Genomic DNA, 12,255 nt, shown 5'->3' with positions numbered 1-12,255 from the left:
AGCAGGGAGTACTTTTGGTCACAAGTGGGAAGAGGGCTCTTGTTGCCCCCCCCCCCAGGTGAGAGAAATTTTCACGGCACGAGACTCACAAACACCCTTCAACTTTTTGCACGACTCAGGAGCCGTTGCCATAGCTCTGCCGACCACTGGTGGGCTTTGCAGCACAATCTGGACCACGGATCTATGCAAATCCCCAAGGCAGAAGTCTTTATGGAGGCATATGACAACCGAAAAAGAATAGCGCTCAGTGCTCTACTCCCACATGCCACCCCCCCAGCTTCACCATCATTTAAATCAGCCTTAAGTTGGAAGAATTCAAATCAACACTGTCGTCACAGAGCAAAGCGGAGAGGTGACACAACTTGGATGCTGCCAGGGAAATTGCCCCCCTGAGGCACAAAACCCATCAGCCCATCACTTTCTGAAACCCCATGGAAGAAAACAAACTGGCAATACAGTGTCCCCATCCATCTGTATGTCCATTCACTCCGGGTAGGTCTGCAGGACAGATTCGCAACCCTCCTTCACATCAAGATCAGAGGGGAGGAAAATATCCAAGCCACACTACTGGGGCTGGAGAGCTGCCATTGGAAAGGAGATCAAAGCTTCTAAAGAGAGAGACCCCAGGAGAAGTGGGACATTCCTTCCCAAGGAAGAGGAAGGAGGAAGAAGGCTCATGGCACCCATCTGAGCCATCCACCTCGCTGCTCCGAGGGCTGCCTGCTCCCCCCGCTGTGCCATGCTGCATGCACAGATGGCAGCGCACCTACTGACTTCAGTTCTTGCTTTTACTGTATTTTAAAACAAAAACAACGACCAAAAAAAAGCATGCTTCCGATATGGGGAAAGTTTGCTCGGTCCTGCATCCAGGCAGATGCACTGCTGAGCTCCCAGTGCCTGGACACCTGTCTTTTGTGGGGTCAAAGACCAGCATGCTCCTCAGGGCTCCCAAGGGAGGAATTGGTGGAAAATGCTCCATGCTGCCCTGCATTGTACACCATAGACAGCGGGATCCATTGTGGCAGCAGTGAGCAGGATCCGGCCCAGCACTGAGCAGCACAGAGCCTGACCCTCAGGCCATGTGCATGGAGTATGGCAAAGCCTCAGCTCTGCTCTGTTAAGGAGATAACGAAGAGAAAGAGCAGTCTTAAATTAATGGACCGCGCTGATGAAGAGTTGGTTCATGGTGTCACCATCCCTGAAGATGCAGCAATCCCATCCCAAAGTGCCAGCGGGCTGTGAAATAGCCTGTACTTCAGGCTGTCATTATTTGCAATCTGTGATCCTGGAGGGGAAGGAGAGAAAAAAAAAAAAAAAAAAAAAGGCAGAAAAGGCAACTTCTCATTTTTTATCAATAAACAGGAATTGCAGAGGCTCAGTGAGCACGTTGGCCAGCAGGTCACCACCGGCAGTGCTGGCGTGATTCATCCTGACCAAGCTGGATTTAGCCATACCAGCCTGGAATAGCTTAGAGAGTGCAGCTCGGAGTTGCTGCCCGGAAAGATGGGACCAACAGAGCAGAACCAGCCCCAGAGTTGCCTTCCCCTCCACCTCCAGAAAAATGAATGGCAAGCTCCAATTCCAGCCCCCACATCCACTTCATTGCAGGTTGCCACACCGAAGCAACCCAAAGCACCGCAGAGGGGTAATTTCTTCTTTTTGTCCCAGCTCTTCATTCTCTGACCCCAAGGCTTCCAGCAGAGCCAGGCGCCAGGTACTGCTCTGCAGCATCTCCTTGGCTGCTTTCCCCCAGCAAAGTCAGCTGAGCCGCTCCAGCTCTGCTTGTGTGTAACTTATTATTAAAGCCGAGCAAATAATTCAGGGAGAAAACTCCAGGAACGACGTTTCGCCTTTTCATTTTCTGCTCTCGAGCTGTCTGCAATTTCCCTGGTGCTCAGGGATGATTTAAGGACCTGTCTCTGGCCGGGAGCGCCGTGCCGCGATGGTGGCTGCGGGTGTTTGATAGCCCGAATTTCACGTGGGCAGCTGAGGACAAGCTGGATGTGGAAGGATGGATGAGTCTTTCCTGGTACCCTAATTAGGCAGGCAAGAGTCACAAGTGGGCTTTTGGGTGTCTTTCTGTGTCCAAGTGCTGCTTTATGGGAACGGCGGTGCTCACGTCCTTCACAAATCCTGCCGGGGAGTGCGCTCAGGGTGCAAACCCAAAGAGATGAGAAAGGCAGAGAGAACAAGGCTGTGAAATGCAAGGACTGAGGTAATGACCATTGCTTCATTAACCCATGACTGCTTCGCCTTATGGCTGATCGATTCCCTGCCGGAGCTGCCAGCCCAGGTTCAAGACGTACACGGAGCACAGACACAATGCCCGGACACTGTGCTGCTTATCTGCACCCCAAATCATTGCTAAAACAGGAGGAAGACGCCAGCAGGATGACCTACCTTCCAGCACCACAGCCTGCCCCAGCGTTCCCTTCCTCATTAGTAGAAAGATTATGGAGCAGCCCTTCAGGAACACCTCATCCCCATGTCCCTGCTGCCACCTGCTTTGTGCGCTCTGGGGACGGAGCAGAAGGTTCTTGTGAAGCTCCCACTGGAGGGAGCCCGGAGGGTAGTCACATATAAGGGCAGTCACATATAAGGTGGCGAGGGGATGTTTCCTGCCCCATGGAACCAGAAGGGGACAGGGACACATTGGGGCCATACCAGGTGGCTGAGCCTGGCACTCCATTGGGCCCCACAAGAAATTCCCAAAGTCTCCTCGCTCTGCTCCTACTGTGTAACTGCGCTTTGTCAAGTAATCCCAGCCCACAGTGATGCATCTTTTCCACTTGCCTCTATTCTGCCATGTTTTCCTTATCCCTTCCCCTCCACCAAAGGACCCAGAAGTGGGAAGGAGAGGAAAACTCAATGCTCACCCCGCTCATAAAGCAAAATCCAGGACTAAAAAAGAGGGAAGAAAAGCACAGGCTGGTGTCAGGTGCCTCTCCCTAACCCGTCCCCTTGCAGCTTGCCTGTGGGGGTTTGACAAAAGTGCCTTTCGGTTGACAAAATGATTACAGGGTGCCATGGCAGCATGTTGCACATGGGCTTCTTCCTGCATTTCAAGCAGGGTGAGGACACGGCTGCAAAATCAGCTCTGCTAGGGAAGGGTCACAGCAGTACAGGGAGAGACGGGTCAGCAGAAGGGAGGATTGGGGGAGGATCGTGGGGTTATAATGTGGGGTGGAAGGAGGGACATTTTCTGCTTGGGAAAAAGGGAGGAGTAGGCAGATGGGAGCATACAGAAGTGTGCAAAGGTAAAGACAAGATGTGCGGCCCTGTTGGAGTGCTTGGGGGATGCTCGTGCTGCTGCCCGAATGGGGAAGCAGGGAAGGATGCCCCGTTCTCAGCCTCTCTGCAGCACAGGGTTTGGCAGAATTAGTGCTGGGAGCATTCCTGGCGTGAACAATGAGTTAGTGGCTGAGGTGCCCGGCATGGACTTGCCATGCCTGTGGGCAGCAGGTGCTGGGCAGGGGGAGGAGGAGAGGAGGATTTCAGTTCCCAACTCAATCTGTTGGAGAACTTGGCCTGCTCCCCATCACGCTGAAAATAGCACATATGTAAGGACGTGCACGTGGTGCTGGCTGCATCCTCGTTGAGCGCTTCCTTCCTGCTGTGCTCTGCTGCCATGTCTGATCCCCAGCCCCACTCATGGGCAAAAGGCTCTGGCTCAAGGCTGGAAGCATCCTTCAGCTCCGTGTACAGCCGTGTTGCAAGCATGCACCAGTGCACAGAAGGCAGACAGGGAACCTCTGTGAATCTGCAGTTCTGCTGGGACATGGGTCACAGCTCTGAGCGTGGCTTGGGCAAAGACTCTGCCTTCCCTGCCCTGCAATATCCCTAAGGAAACATCCAGGATGAGCACCCCAGGTTGGAGGAAGAACAGAACTGAAGTTTATAGAGGCATTCCTGGGAACCAAATGACACCAGGGAATGAGAAGGGACATAAAGTTAACCTGCACGGGTACACTGATGATGCATAGGAGCCCAGACAGGGCCGGAGCTCAGCACGGAGCTGCTGGCAGCTGGGACAGAGAACAAGCACAGCTCTGAAATGTGCTCACACTCACCAAAATTGCTCCTGAGCAGCGCCCAAACCCCACTTCTTCCCAAAGGCTTCTGAGGACGGGCATTAGAGAGCGTGTGGTATCAGCTCTCCTGACACAAAGCTATTGTGGTCGAGCCGGAATCCTTATTAATTCTTTCCTCTCTTTAATTTCCCATTTTTTCTCGGTTCTCTTGGCAGTTCCTCAGCAGAGGTTCCCTCCACCTTTATCACCCCCTTCATCTGACACCTTTCCTCCTTCACACCCATGTGCCCCATCTCCCTCCTCTGCTGGGACCCCCAAAAAGCACTCGTTTCCCCATTGCACCCATTGCTGCCGATGCCACCATTGTGCCCCCAGGGACCGCGCGGTGCCCACCCAGCAGTGGTTACATAAAGCGGAGCTGGGGCTGTTTTCATTCGTGCCGCCTCCAGCGCTACGCTCTTCAACTTTATTTGCATAACAACTAATTAATAATAATTAACGACTAGGAGAACGGTGCACATTGCCAGCTTTTGCTAATTAGCAACAGAGCGCGGGCAGCAGCCCCACAGCGAGCAGGGGGGCACGGGGCTTTTGGGGAGGAGGAGGGGGATGTTCACAGGTTGTGGGATGCTCACAGGGTTTCAGTGGGTGATTGCAAAGGGCGTCAATGTGTGGGTGCCTCAAGGTGGGTGCAAGGAGCATGTAACCCCCTAACACATCCCTGTGTCTTCCTGTGTGCGTGCCTCCGTGTCCTCCTTGTTCCATGCCCTTATTACAGCCTGGGACAGCACTGCTTATTTGTCTGGTGATGGCATTTCTCCATACAATTAACAGCAAAAAGTAACAGCTCGCTGCACAAAAGGCTTTGCTCCAGCTCCAGCATTGGCAAGGGGAGCAGGGAGCAGGGGGCTCATGCCCATCATATCCAACCCTCCACAGGATGGGACCCTCAGAGGATAGGAGATTTTGGGATACCAGGGAGTGCACAGCAGGGTGGTGGGCATAAGGCATCAAAGTCCCTGACCCCCTGGAATCCAGGCATGCTCCATCCCAGGAGGGGATTGTCACCTGTAATGTCACCTGTAATGCCACCTGTAATGTCACTGCACGCATTTCACTGGCTGGAAGTCAGCTGCTCACGTGCTTGTTCCTCTGTATTTTTGGGTCTTGGTGACACAGAGGCCCCCAGGCAGGAAAGTTCCCAAGAAGGGTTGGCAATAGAGGTGACAAGGGAAAGTGAAGGGGAAGGGGAAGGAAAGGGAAAGATCAGTTTCTCTCTTCAGACAGCTCAGGCACTGGCTGCTCACTGCTGTACCACTCAGGACCATATGCGTGTGCATGCAGAGCAGTGAGAGCAAGCAGCAGACACAGCCCCCAGCACCTCACTGGCCTGTGCCAGCCCTGGGAGCAAAGTCCCCTCCTGTCCTTTAACCCTTTAGTACCAGCCAGACAAGCCCTTGGGACCAACACCAGCATCACTCCTGCGGCAGCTCCCAGCCAGCCCTGCTCCACCATGGAAGCGGAGCTGCATGCAATTACGCTTCTCTGCCTCTCCTCTGTAACTGTAATTCCATTGCCACGCTGAATTGCTTCCCCTTCAGCACCACACATAATCCATTGCACTGTAATTATACGGGAATTTTAATATCTGATGCATTTGTAAGATGCACTTAATTCATCAGCCCTTTTAAGTACGTTGTCATCACAGCCCTCCGTGCAGAGGGAAGGATGACACGCTGTCAGATGGAGATTAGCTGGCCCTGGGTGTCATGAGTTGGAGGGCATTCTCAGCCCAGCTGGTCCAAAAGGGCCCCCCAAAGATGAGGGACCCTTGTTTGGGAAAGCCAAAACTGACACAAAGGGAGTAGCTGCTACCCAAGGCTTATTTTTCCTGGCATTTGTTTCAGTGGCTCATTTCCAGGCACGTCCTAAAAGGGAACCAAAGGCCTTTACAGCGAGGACAAAGCAATGATTTTCCCAGCCCAGGCAGAAAGGATTCGATCACAGGAGCTCTTGTTCCTGCTGCTTCGAGGCACGGGGTCCCTGTGCCACACAGCTGAGAGGGACAGTGAGTGGCAGCTCCAGATGATGCCTGGGCTCCATCCTACCCAAACACTGAGACACACACCAGAAGGGAAGGGGAACAGTCACCACATGGACTCAGTCACCATTGGGTTTCACAGGTGGCCCCCAAGGGGACACTGGTGGGTGACATCATGCATTTTTGCACTGGTGTCACTCTTGTTTTTCCAGTCTAAATTGACCTCCTGTCCTCCCTGTCAGCTGTTCCCAAAGGTGGCACCCACGGGTGGTGGCCTCCTGCCCCACCACTGGGCATGACAGAGTCCAACCAGATCACTGCAGCAGTGAGTGACCCTAAACATTCAGGACCAAGTTTGGGGAGCCTGCACATCCCACAGCCAAACCCTGCTCCTGTCTCCCACAGGCTGTGCCAGAGCTGAGCCAGAAGGGGACACTGAGTGAATGCTACTGTGAGCATCAGGGCCACCCATGGCTCCCAGCTCCAGGGCAGCTCACAGAAGCTGAGGGTAAGAAATGAGCTGTGACCAACCTGCTGTCATCACCAACCTCCTGTCCCCATGCCCCCAGGTCATGGCAGGTACAGCAAACCCCAGGCCCGCATATTGCTGCACATAAGATGAGCAATATTGCCAATGACTCCCTGAACCAAACGGAGCTCAGCCTGCAGCATGGCATCTCCAGCCCAGGGTACACAAGTGGCTGACAATATCCCACATCCCCATCCAGGAGGACGCCGGTGCCTGCTTATCCTTACTATGGGAAGTCTCATTGCTCACAGACTGCCTCAGTTTCCCCACCTGCACAGTGGGGATTTGCTCTCTGAGGAAAGCAGAGAAGTGAGCACAGATACCAGCAGACCCTTGCCCACTCTCCCTGACCCAACACCTCTCACTAGGACAGGGTCTCTCCTCTCTCCCCCTCCCTGTCCCCCTCTTCCTCAGGGTGCTGCCACCTGGGGGGATTTCACCACCCTTGGTCAGAAGATGAAGCTGCTCACACACCCAGCCCTGCCACCCACTCCCTTATGGCTGCTGCCCACCCCCAGGGCCCAGAGCTTCCCCCTCCCTCCCCAAAAAGCACCGATCCAGGGATGCGGGCTGTGCTGCAGCTCTGCCGGTGGCACTGGCAGCTGAGCAGAGCAGACTGCAGCACGGCCGTTACGTAAGCCCGAGCTGCTCCGGGGATGTAGGACACAGGGGTTTGTCCCCCAGCCCACCCGGGGGTGCCACCATCAGCCCACCTCAGAACCAGGACTTGAAGACCACTGCCAACTTTGTCTGTGCTGCAAAGGGTGCAGAGGGGGTTGGGGTGAGTCTGGGGTTGCTGTGGCCCTGCCACGGGGTGAACAGTACTAGCAGGGGACAGCAGCGGGAGGACAAGTGTGGATGAGGGTTGTATCACTGTGGGGTAAGGAGTGGAGAAGGTGGTGGGCGCTGTGCCCACATACCACTGAGCCCCTTTGAATCCCTTGGCCATGAGCACATGAGTGACAGCAGGAGACAGAACCGGCGGCCAGGCTGGGGCTCCTGAGCTGCATCTCTCTCGAGGTGATTCAGAGAGCAGGATGAACATCAGCTAGGACAAAGGATCCCGGCCTCATTCCCAGCCTGCTTCCACCTGTTACAGCTACATCTGCATCCCAGCATCCCTGAGCACAGCATCCCTGGCTCTGCAACTGTGGGCACAGCATACCTGCAGCCTAAACCCCAGAGGACATCCCTAAAGTCAGCATCCCTCAGAGAACACCCCTGGGGTCAGCGTCTTTAGGGGCACTATCCCTGGCATTAGCATCCCTGGGGCCTGCAGCACAATACAAGGAGTCAGGATTGGGGTTTCATAGAGCTAACTAAGAAATTCTTGTCCTGTGGGACAGCCCCGGTGGCACTTGTTACAAAGGATGGGGACAGTGACAAGGGACCCCATGACTCCCAGCCATGTGTCGTCCTCCTGACTTTCCACCAGGAGCAGTCTGGATCCTCCATATAGGGGGAAGGAACAAAAAATACATCTGAGACTAAGGCTCCTGGCAATAGGAGCTACCAGAACGGGGAATTAATGTTAATTAATTCATAATGACGCTGAGATAGTGATACCAGATGCTTCAAAAGTCCAACGGGGGAATCTGAAAGAGCTCTGCAAATAAAATCCATCGCCCACCGGCACTTTTGCAAGTTGCAAGCTGGGAGCGAGGGAGTGAGCTGGGAAGCAGAGTGGTGACAGCGGGGCATGTCCCCATGGGGTGACAGGCACACAGCCAGAGCTCTGGGGCCACCCCAGCACTCTGCAGCCCCCAGTCCCACTTGAGCTCAGATGCTGCAGCGGAGCTGGCAGCTCTCAATGTGCTGGGATGCGTTTCTCCTATGGGGTGGGCTGATGCACAGGGTCATGGATGTGGGATGGGGAAATCAGTCCTTCACCAGCTGCTGTCCCCATGCTGGGGTGACACTCCTTCACAGTGGGTTAGCAACACAGGGAATAGGTGAAATGGGGCTCTTTTCTCCTTTCTCTTTCAGAGTCAGTTCACATCGCACATGTGGAGAACCCAAAGCCAGCTGACTGCAAGCAGAGAGGAGCAGAAGAGAGCAGGAGTGGACTGAAGTCCCCATGTCACCTCCTGGGGCTGCAAACCCTGGCAGAACTGCAGGCATGAACTCAGCAGAAGACACAGCAAAGCCCCAAGCACACTGCACCTGTCTCCTCCCAGACCTTCTGACCAATGCTGGGGGGGTTATACTATCTTCATGGTGGTACAATGGCACCTACAGACATCAGGACCCCCAAAATGGGCTCAGAGCTCAGAGAGCTGCCCAAGGCCCTGCAGGAGCAGCGGTGCTGGAACAGGATGGGGCTTACATAAGGCGTCCGTGTGCCACGTGCCCCAGCACAGTGGGGAGGGGGCCAGACCCATCCCCCACCCCCCTACACACAGTGACACACAGTGACAGCCCTCCTGGTCCTTCCAGAGACACAGAGCCACTCACCCATACTATTTCCTCCCCGGTGAAGCACTCAATTCTGACTCCCACCAAGGAGAAAACGCTGTTTTGAAGCTCATGGTGCCATTCCCTACAGAGTCTCTCCAAAGTTCCCCTGCAGAAGGACAGGGACCCCCATGTTGTCCCCAAGCCGTGGCTGTACCCTGAGCATCATTCAGCGCCTCAGCGCACCCACACTGTGCTGCCAGCACCCAGCCCCGGTGGGGTCACCTCAGGGCTCCCAAAAAATCCACCCTACATTCATAGGGAAAGCCTCTTTTTGGGGATAGAACAGCAGGAACAACACCGGCTGTCACAGCGTGCCATAGATCAGGGGGGTGAGATGGAAAGTGGCCCTTCAGGCATCCACTGGAGAGCAGCTGCTGTTTTTTGGGCGCATAGGGGGATGCTCAGTGTTATTCCAGGCCTGAAAGGAGCAGACGGGGATTTTTCTTATATATATATATATATATAAATGATTTCAGCCTTGTTTTCATTATCTTTTGGCAGCTCCATCGCTTTGTGCCTGCACAAAGGGAATCTCACCTGCTGTTCAGAACAAAAGGACGCAGAAAGTTTTCCAGCGCAGAGCAGGGGATGAGGGGAAGGAGCTCGGAGGAGCTGGTGCTGCTTTTACAGCAAGCAGTGCCACAGCCCAGTCCTTCAGCGCCCACAGGGCACACGAGGTCCCTGTCCCCATCAGGGCCACCCCAATGAGGTCCCCACGTTCTGATTTGGAGTCAGGAAGCACTTCCCATCACTCCGCACACTGCCAAGCGCTCACTATGGGCTCAACAGCCAGGGGTGGATCAACCCCACAGGTATAAAGCTGCCCCACAGTCGCTGCTCCAGGATTGTGCCACAGCTTTCCCAGCAGCAGAACGGTGCGTGCAAACCAAACCCTCGCTGCGCTTTCTAAGAATGGGGATGCAAAAATCAAACCCTCATTCGCCGACACCACTGCAAAACAGGTGGTTCTGAACCGCAGGGGCAGGGGGGGGGAGAAGAACCCCCATTTGGTGACTGTGTGATCTGCAAAACTGCCCGGGGATGAATGCTGCTAAATACACACCATTTTCTCCCTCCCTTGCTCTATAATTAAGAGAGACTTCTAAAAATACAAACAGCCTCATGCACCCAGAAAGGCGTGCAGGTGCTGCTCACTGAGGCACTCCAGCACAGCTCATTTTCTGGACCATTTTCCCAGCCTGGCTCGCTCGGTGCCGATACTGTTACAGTGATGCAATCCTGCTGCTGCCGGTGGATTGCTTCGCTTTCTCTCTGCAGTTTGCTTCGAGCCCCCCCAGCTTCGCCAGGAAGGAGGATCACACACGGGCTCACAGCCCCACACAAGCTCCCAACAAGCTGCTGTGCAAAAGTTTGGGCTGAGAAGGTGAGCTGCCCCCGAGGAGACGGGGGGGTTTGAGCGTGGCACCAGCGCTCCCCAAAAGGCAGCAGAAATCCTCACCCTCCAGCACTGGGGGGGGCCCGCAGCACTGACACGGGCACCACTTCCTTTCCCATAAACCAAACCCATCATAACGTTTTAGGCACGGCCATACATAGGGATGGGGGAGAAGGTAGGAACTTGACTAGCGATGCTGCTGCCGCAAAACTTCCCCGTGTTATTGTTCCTCCGTGAGGGCTGAGAGAGGTGGAAGTGATTGACTCACTATGAGACTGCTGTTTTCATCTCCGAGTCGGGATCGGAGCTCCGGGAGCGCAGCAGCCTGCAGCCACCACTTACCTCTCACTGCATCCAGCCCCCCCCGGGGGCCCCGGGGTGGTGCAGGTCCTGCAGAGTTAGCTGGCCGGGGACCCCACGTCCGCACCGCGTCCTCCCAGCGCTGGCGTTCGGCTGCTGCTTCTCAGGTACAGACCCAACCCTTCCATTGCGACCATCCAAAGAAAGAAAGAAAAAAATCTTCTTCCAAAAGGAGGAAAAAAAAAAAAGAAAAAGAAAAAAAAAAAAAGAGGGAGTTTGAAAAAATAGATCACGGTGTTTTGGTTTTTTTTCTTTGTCGGTTTGGTTTCCCCCCGGAGAAAAATAATGAAAGAGATAAATCCCAGCAGCCAACAGATCCAGACTCAGGTGCATTTAGCTTCAAACTCCCTCTGCGCTCTCAGAGGCTTCACCCTCAGATGGGCTCTGGAAGATGCTGGGGGACCCATCGTTGCCAAAGTGTCATCAAATATCCTTCGGGTTCAACTCCGCTCCTGCCCGGGGAGGGACGACTTCTCTGCTGTGGAGTTGGCAGGGACGTGCCTGCCTCAGCCCCGGCGTGCAGGGCGGGTGGTTGGCTGGGTTGGTGCTTTGTTGATTTTTTTTTTCTTCTTTTTTTTTTAATTATTTCTTTTCCCCCTCCGCTATTGGTTTCCTCTCTATCTGATCCTGAGCAGCGCTGCAGCTCGGCGCTCCCCTGCTTTTCCCCAGCAGCTTGACAGGGAATGAAACGCAGACACCCAGCGAGACAGGCTTAGGCTTCTACAAAGCTCCACTCCCTCCTACCGCCTTTGTCCGCGAACAGCAACTCCTCCAACTCTGCCCGTAGACACAAGTGAACCTCTGCATCAGCACTTTCCTAATGGCTGCTTCGCCCAAGCCCTTCGGCCCTTCTTCTTCCTCTCCCACACCTCAATGCTTCCGTTTGCTGTCACCAAACACAGCCCTACCTCAGCGATGCTCCCGGCTCAGCTCTCTCTCCCTCCCCCCTCACCGGGGGCTCACAGCCCCACACTCCATCACCGCCCTTTCTGGGCTCCTTCCATGAAAAATCAATGGTGGGGATGGCCGCCCCGCAGCCTTTGCTTGGCTTTCAGCTGCTTTAGGGGCAGGGCTGGGAGGATGCTTCTTTTTTATGGAGGGCAGGGATTTTTTTATTTTATATATATATATATTGCATATATATTTAAGATTGGTCAGAATTCAAGTTTATTTCATGGCTGTGAGTGATTACTTGAGGCCGTATGGGAGGCTGTGGGTGTCTCTGGGTCACCCTGTCCTTATAATAGCGAGAAAGAGTCAAAGCAAAATCCAGCTCTGGCATCTTCCTCTGGGAGGGCAGAGGGTGGGCTCCAACCCAGGCCAGCCCCCAGCCAGCAGGAAATGCACTGCAGCCCCCAGCTGGAATATTTGCTGTATTTGCCTCCATGCTTGGTCGCCCACAAGACCCAGACCACCACTCAGTTCTTCCTCTCCCCCCGCA

General features: G+C 54.5%; 1 protein-coding gene across 2 annotated transcripts in view; it reads right to left on the bottom strand.

Moving 5' to 3' along the window:
- LOC140258773 (ATP-sensitive inward rectifier potassium channel 12) overlaps positions 1-11,759 on the bottom strand; it is a 31,671-nt gene extending 19,912 nt beyond the window's left edge. Inside the window, exon 1 of one of the 2 annotated variants that reach the window (XM_072349425.1) lies at positions 10,797-11,759. The gene's annotated coding sequence lies outside the window, so the exon portion shown is untranslated. The remainder of the gene's footprint in view (positions 1-10,796) is intronic. The other variant, XM_072349424.1, reaches the window with a different exon arrangement.
- Positions 11,760-12,255: the final 496 nt, after the last annotated feature.

The sequence above is a fragment of the Excalfactoria chinensis genome, chromosome 14 (assembly GCF_039878825.1).
Source record: "Excalfactoria chinensis isolate bCotChi1 chromosome 14, bCotChi1.hap2, whole genome shotgun sequence".
In the NCBI taxonomy this organism is placed as follows: domain Eukaryota; kingdom Metazoa; phylum Chordata; class Aves; order Galliformes; family Phasianidae; genus Excalfactoria; species Excalfactoria chinensis.
The sequence above is the reverse complement of the archived record's forward strand: the minus strand, read 5'-3'. Positions and strand labels throughout refer to the sequence as shown.